The following is a 7985-nucleotide window of genomic DNA, read 5'->3' as shown; positions in this document are numbered from 1 at the left end:
TCATTACGAGTTTATGGTCATGCCGTTTGGTTTAACTAATGCACCAGCTGTGTTCATGGACCTTATGAACCGAGTGTGTGGACCATACCTTGACAAGTTTGTCATTGTTTTCATTGATGACATACTTATTTACTCAAAGAATGACCAAGAACACGGTGAACATTTGAGAAAGGTGTTAGAAGTATTGAGGAAGGAAGAATTGTACGCTAAGTTTTCAAAGTGTGCATTTTGGTTGGAAGAAGTTCAATTCCTCGGTCACATAGTGAACAAAGAAGGTATTAAGGTGGATCCAGCAAAGATAGAAACTGTTGAAAAGTGGGAAACCCCGAAAACTCCGAAACACATACGCCAGTTTTTAGGACTAGCTGGTTACTACAGAAGGTTCATCCAAGACTTTTCCAGAATAGCAAAACCCTTGACTGCATTAACGCATAAAGGGAAGAAATTTGAATGGAATGATGAACAAGAGAAAGCGTTTCAGTTATTGAAGAAAAAGCTAACTACGGCACCTATATTGTCATTGCCTGAAGGGAATGATGATTTTGTGATTTATTGTGACGCATCAAAGCAAGGTCTCGGTTGTGTATTAATGCAACGAACGAAGGTGATTGCTTATGCGTCTAGACAATTGAAGATTCACGAACAAAATTATACGACGCATGATTTGGAATTAGGCGCGGTTGTTTTTGCATTAAAGACTTGGAGGCACTACTTATATGGGGTCAAAAGTATTATATATACCGACCACAAAAGTCTTCAACACATATTTAATCAGAAACAACTGAATATGAGGCAGCGTAGGTGGATTGAATTATTGAATGATTACGATTTTGAGATTCGTTACCACCCGGGGAAGGCAAATGTGGTAGCCGATGCCTTGAGCAGGAAGGATAGAGAACCCATTCGAGTAAAATCTATGAATATAATGATTCATAATAACATTACTACTCAAATAAAGGAAGCGCAACAAGGAGTTTTAAAAGAGGGAAATTTAAAGGATGAAATACCCAAAGGATCGGAGAAGCATCTTAATATTCGGGAAGACGGAACCCGGTATAGGGCTGAAAGGATTTGGGTACCAAAATTTGGAGATATGAGAGAAATGGTACTTAGAGAAGCTCATAAAACCAGATACTCAATACATCCTGGAACGGGGAAGATGTACAAGGATCTCAAGAAACATTTTTGGTGGCCGGGTATGAAAGCCGATGTTGCTAAATACGTAGGAGAATGTTTGACGTGTTCTAAGGTCAAAGCTGAGCATCAGAAACCATCAGGTCTACTTCAACAACCCGAAATCCCGGAATGGAAATGGGAAAACATTACCATGGATTTCATCACTAAATTGCCAAGGACTGCAAGTGGTTTTGATACTATTTGGGTAATAGTTGATCGTCTCACCAAATCAGCACACTTCCTACCAATAAGAGAAGATGACAAGATGGAGAAGTTAGCACGACTGTATTTGAAGGAAGTCGTCTCCAGACATGGAATACCAATCTCTATTATCTCTGATAGGGATGGCAGATTTATTTCAAGATTCTGGCAGACATTACAGCAAGCATTAGGAACTCGTCTAGACATGAGTACTACCTATCATCCACAAACTGATGGGCAGAGCGAAAGGACGATACAAACGCTTGAAGACATGCTACGAGCATGTGTTATTGATTTCGGAAATAGTTGGGATCGACATCTACCGTTAGCAGAATTTTCCTACAACAACAGCTACCATTCAAGCATTGAGATGGCGCCGTTTGAAGCACTTTATGGTAGAAAGTGCAGGTCTCCGATTTGTTGGAGTGAGGTGGGGGATAGACAGATTACGGGTCCGGAGATTATACAAGAAACTACCGAGAAGATCATCCAAATTCAACAACGGTTGAAAACCGCCCAAAGTCGACAAAAGAGCTACGCTGACATTAAAAGAAAAGATATAGAATTTGAAATTGGAGAGATGGTCATGCTTAAAGTTTCACCTTGGAAAGGTGTTGTTCGATTTGGTAAACGAGGGAAATTAAATCCAAGGTATATTGGACCATTCAAGATTATTGATCGTGTCGGACCAGTAGCTTACCGACTTGAGTTACCTCAACAACTCGCGGCTGTACATAACACTTTCCACGTCTCGAATTTGAAGAAATGTTTTGCTAAAGAAGATCTCACTATTCCGTTAGATGAAATCCAAATCAACGAAAAACTCCAATTCATCGAAGAACCCGTCGAAATAATGGATCGTGAGGTTAAAAGACTTAAGCAAAACAAGATACCAATTGTTAAGGTTCGATGGAATGCTCGTAGAGGACCCGAGTTCACCTGGGAGCGTGAAGATCAGATGAAGAAGAAATACCCGCATCTATTTCCAGAAGATTCGTCAACACCTTCAACAGCTTAAAATTTCGGGACGAAATTTATTTAACGGGTAGGTACTGTAGTGACCCGAACTTTTCCATGTTTATATATATTAATTGAGATTGATGTTTACATGATTAAATGTTTCCAACATGTTAAGCAATCAAACTTGTTAAGACTTGATTAATTGAAATAGGTTTCATATAGACAATTGACCACCCAAGTTGACCGGTGATTCACGAACGTTAAAACTTGTAAAAAACTATATGATGACATATATATGGTTATATATATAGTTAACATGATATTATGATAAGTAAACATATCATTAATTATATTAACAATGAACTACATATGTAAAAACAAGACTACTAACTTAATGATTTTGAAACGAGACATATATGTAACGTTTATCGTTGTAACGACATTTAATGTATATATATCATATTAAGAGATATTCGTACATCATAATATCATGATAATATAATAATTTAAAATCTCTTTTGTTATTATAAACATTGGGTTAACAACATTTAACAAGATCGTTAACCTAAAGGTTTCAAAACAACACTTACATGTAACGACTAACGATGACTTAACGACTCAGTTAAAATGTATATACATGTAGTGTTTTAATATGTATTTATACACTTTTGAAAGACTTCAATACACTTATCAAAATACTTCTACTTAACAAAAATGCTTACAATTACATTCTCGTTCAGTTTCATCAACAATTCTACTCGTATGCACCCGTATTCGTACTCGTACATTACACAGCTTTTAGATGTATGTACTATTGGTATATACACTCCAATGATCAGCTCTTAGCAGCCCATGTGAGTCACCTAACACATGTGGGAACCATCATTTGGCAACTAGCATGAAATATCTCATAAGATTACAAAAATATGAGTAATCATTCATGACTTATTTACATGAAAACAAAATTACATATCCTTTATATCTAATCCATACACCAACGACCAAAAACACCTACAAACACTTTCATTCTTCAATTTTCTTCATCTAATTGATCTCTCTCAAGTTCTATCTTCAAGTTCTAAGTGTTCTTCATAAATTTCAAAAGTTCTAGTTTCATAAAATCAAGAATACTTTCAAGTTTGCTAGCTCACTTCCAATCTTGTAAGGTGATCATCCAACCTCAAGAAATCTTTGTTTCTTACAGTAGGTTATCATTCTAATACAAGGTAATAATCATATTCAAACTTTGGTTCAATTTCTATAACTATAACAATCTTATTTTAAGTGATGATCTTACTTGAACTTGTTTTCGTGTCATGATTCTGCTTCAAGAACTTCGAGCCATCCAAGGATCCATTGAAGCTAGATCCATTTTTCTCTTTTCCAGTAGGTTTATCCAAGGAACTTAAGGTAGTAATGATGTTCATAACATCATTCGATTCATACATATAAAGCTATCTTATTCGAAGGTTTAAACTTGTAATCACTAGAACATAGTTTAGTTAATTCTAAACTTGTTCGCAAACAAAAGTTAATCCTTCTAACTTGACTTTTAAAATCAACTAAACACATGTTCTATATCTATATGATATTCTAACTTAATGATTTAAAACCTGGAAACACGAAAAACACCGTAAAACCGGATTTACGCCGTCGTAGTAACACCGCGGGCTGTTTTGGGTTAGTTAATTAAAAACTATGATAAACTTTGATTTAAAAGTTGTTATTCAGAGAAAATGATTTTTATTATGAACATGAAACTATATCCAAAAATTATGGTTAAACTCAAAGTGGAAGTATGTTTTCTAAAATGGTCATCTAGACGTCGTTCTTTCGACTGAAATGACTACCTTTACAAAAACGACTTGTAACTTATTTTTCCGACTATAAACCTATACTTTTCTGTTTAGATTCATAAAATAGAGTTCAATATGAAACCATAGCAATTTGATTCACTCAAAACGGATTTAAAATGAAGAAGTTATGGGTAAAACAAGATTGGATAATTTTTCTCATTTTAGCTACGTGAAAATTGGTAACAAATCTATTCCAACCATAACTTAATCAACTTGTATTGTATATTATGTAATCTTGAGATACCATAGACACGTATACAATGTTTCGACCTATCATGTCGACACATCTATATATATTTCGGAACAACCATAGACACTCTATATGTGAATGTTGGAGTTAGCTATACAGGGTTGAGGTTGATTCCAAAATATATATAGTTTGAGTTGTGATCAATACTGAGATACGTATACACTGGGTCGTGGATTGATTCAAGATAATATTTATCGATTTATTTCTGTACATCTAACTGTGGACAACTAGTTGTAGGTTACTAACGAGGACAGCTGACTTAATAAACTTAAAACATCAAAATATATTAAAAGTGTTGTAAATATATTTTGAACATACTTTGATATATATGTATATATTGTTATAGGTTCGTGAATCAACCAGTGGCCAAGTCTTACTTCCCGACGAAGTAAAAATCTGTGAAAGTGAGTTATAGTCCCACTTTTAAAATCTAATATTTTTGGGATGAGAATACATGCAGGTTTTATAAATGATTTACAAAATAGACACAAGTACGTGAAACTACATTCTATGGTTGAATTATCAAAATCGAATATGCCCCTTTTTATTAAGTCTGGTAATCTAAGAATTAGGGAACAAACACCCTAATTGACGCGAATCCTAAAGATAGATCTATTGGGCCTAACAAACCCCATCCAAAGTACCGGATGCTTTAGTACTTCGAAATTTATATCATATCCGAAGGGTGTCCCGGAATGATGGGGATATTCTTATATATGCATCTTGTTATTATCGGTTACCAGGTGTTCACCATATGAATGATTTTTATCTCTATGTATGGGATGTGTATTGAAATATGAAATCTTGTGGTCTATTGTTACGATTTGATATATATAGGTTAAACCTATAACTCACCAACATTTTTGTTGACGTTTTAAGCATGTTTATTCTCAGGTGATTATTAAGAGCTTCCGCTGTAGCATACTTAAATAAGGACAAGATTTGGAGTCCATGCTTGTATGATATTGTGTAAAAACTGCATTCAAGAAACTTATTTTGTTGTAACATATTTGTATTGTAAACCATTATGTAATGGTCGTGTGTAAACATGATATTTTAGATTATCATTATTTGATAATCTACGTAAAGCTTTTTAAACCTTTATTGATGAAATAAAGGTTATGGTTTGTTTAAAAATGAATGCAGTCTTTGAAAAACGTCTCATATAGAGGTCAAAACCTCGCAACGAAATCAATTAATATGGAACGTTTTTAATCAATAAGAACGGGACATTTCAAAGTTGCACCTTGGAAAGGCGTTGTTCGATTTGGTAAACGAGGAAAATTAAATCCAAGGTATATTGGACCATTCAAGATTATTGATCATGTCGGACCAGTAGCTTACCGACTTGAGTTACCTCAACAACTCGCGGCTGTACATAACACTTTCCACGTCTCGAATTTGAAGAAATGTTTTGCTAAAGAAGATCTCACTATTCCGTTAGATGAAATCCAAATCAACGAAAAACTTCAATTCATCGAAGAACCCGTCGAAATAATGGATCGTGAGGTTAAAAGACTTAAGCAAAACAAGATACCAATTGTTAAGGTTCGATGGAATGCTCGTAGAGGACCCGAGTTCACCTGGGAGCGTGAAGATCAGATGAAGAAGAAATACCCGCATCTATTTCCAGAAGATTCATCAACACCTTCAACAGCTTAAAATTTCGGGACGAAATTTATTTAACGGGTAGGTACTGTAGTGACCCGAACTTTTCCATGTTTATATATATTAATTGAGATTAATATTTACATGATTAAATGTTTCCAACATGTTAAGCAATCAAACTTGTTAAGACTTGATTAATTGAAATATGTTTCATATAGACAATTGACCACCCAAGTTGACCGGTGATTCACGAACGTTAAAACTTGTAAAAACTATACGATGACATATATATGGTTATATATATAGTTAACATGTTTTTATTATAAGTATGTATCTCATTAGGTATTTTAACAATGAGTTATATACATAAAAATGAGACTATTAATTTAAGAAACTCGAAAACGATATATATAACGATTATCGTTATAACAACGTCTTACTAGGTACATATGAATCATATTAAGATATTGATACACTTGGTTAATTATGTTAAATGATAAGTAAATATATTATTAAGTGTATTAACAATGAAATACATATGTAAAAATAAGACTACTAACTTAATGATTTCGAAACGAGACATATATGTAACGATTATCGTTGTAACGACATTTAACTGTATATACATCATACGGAGATATATTATATATCATAATATCATGATAATATAACAATTTAACATCTCATTTGTTATAATAAACAATGGGTTAACAACATTCAACAAGATCATTAACCTAAAGGTTTCAAAACAACATTTACATGTAACGACTAACGATGACTTAACGACTCAGTTAAAATGTATATACATGTAGTGTTTTAATATGTATTCATACACTTTTGAAAGACTTCAAGACACTTATCAAAATACTTCTACTTAACAAAAATGCTTACAATTACATCCTCGTTCAGTTTCATCAACAATTCTACTCGTATGCACCCGTATTCGTACTCGTACAATACACAGCTTTTAGATGTATGTACTATTGGTATATACACTCCAATGATCAGCTCTTAGCAGCCCATGTGAGTCACCTAACACATGTGGGAACCATCATTTGGCAACTAGCATGAAATATCTCATAAAATTACAAAAATATGAGTAATCATTCATGACTTATTTACATGAAAACAAAATTACATATCCTTTATATCTAATCCATACATCAACGACCAAAAACACCTACAAACACTTTCATTCTTCAATTTTCTTCATCTAATTGATCTCTCTCAAGTTCTATCTTCAAGTTCTAAGTGTTCTTCATATATTTTACAAGTTCTAGTTACATAAAATCAAGAATACTTTCAAGTTTGCTAGCTCACTTCCAATCTTGTAAGGTGATCATCCAACCTCAAGAAATCTTTGTTTCTTATAGTAGGTTATCATTCTAATACAAGGTAATAATCATATTCAAACTTTGGTTCAATTTCTATAACTATAACAATCTTATTTCAAGTGATGATCTTACTTGAACTTGTTTTCGTGTCATGATTCTGCTTCAAGAACTTCGAGCCATCCAAGGATCCGTTGAAGCTAGATCCATTTTTCTCTTTTCCAGTAGGTTTATCCAAGGAACTTAAGGTAGTAATGATGTTCATAACATCATTCGATTCATACATATAAAGCTATCTTATTCGAAGGTTTAAACTTGTAATCACTAGAACATAGTTTAGTTAATTCTAAACTTGTTCGCAAACAAAAGTTAATCCTTCTAACTTGAATTTTAAAATCAACTAAACACATGTTCTATATCTATATGATATGCTAACTTAATGATTTAAAACCTGGAAACACGAAAAACACCGTAAAACCGGATTTACGCCGTCGTAGTAACACCGCGGGCTATTTTGGGTTAGTTAATTAAAAACTATGATAAACTTTGATTTAAAAGTTGTTATTCTGAGAAAATGATTTTTATTATGAACATGAAACTATA

This window comes from Rutidosis leptorrhynchoides, chromosome 3, assembly GCF_046630445.1.
Source record: "Rutidosis leptorrhynchoides isolate AG116_Rl617_1_P2 chromosome 3, CSIRO_AGI_Rlap_v1, whole genome shotgun sequence".
Taxonomy (NCBI): domain Eukaryota; kingdom Viridiplantae; phylum Streptophyta; class Magnoliopsida; order Asterales; family Asteraceae; genus Rutidosis; species Rutidosis leptorrhynchoides.
This window is presented reverse-complemented; position numbering follows the sequence as displayed.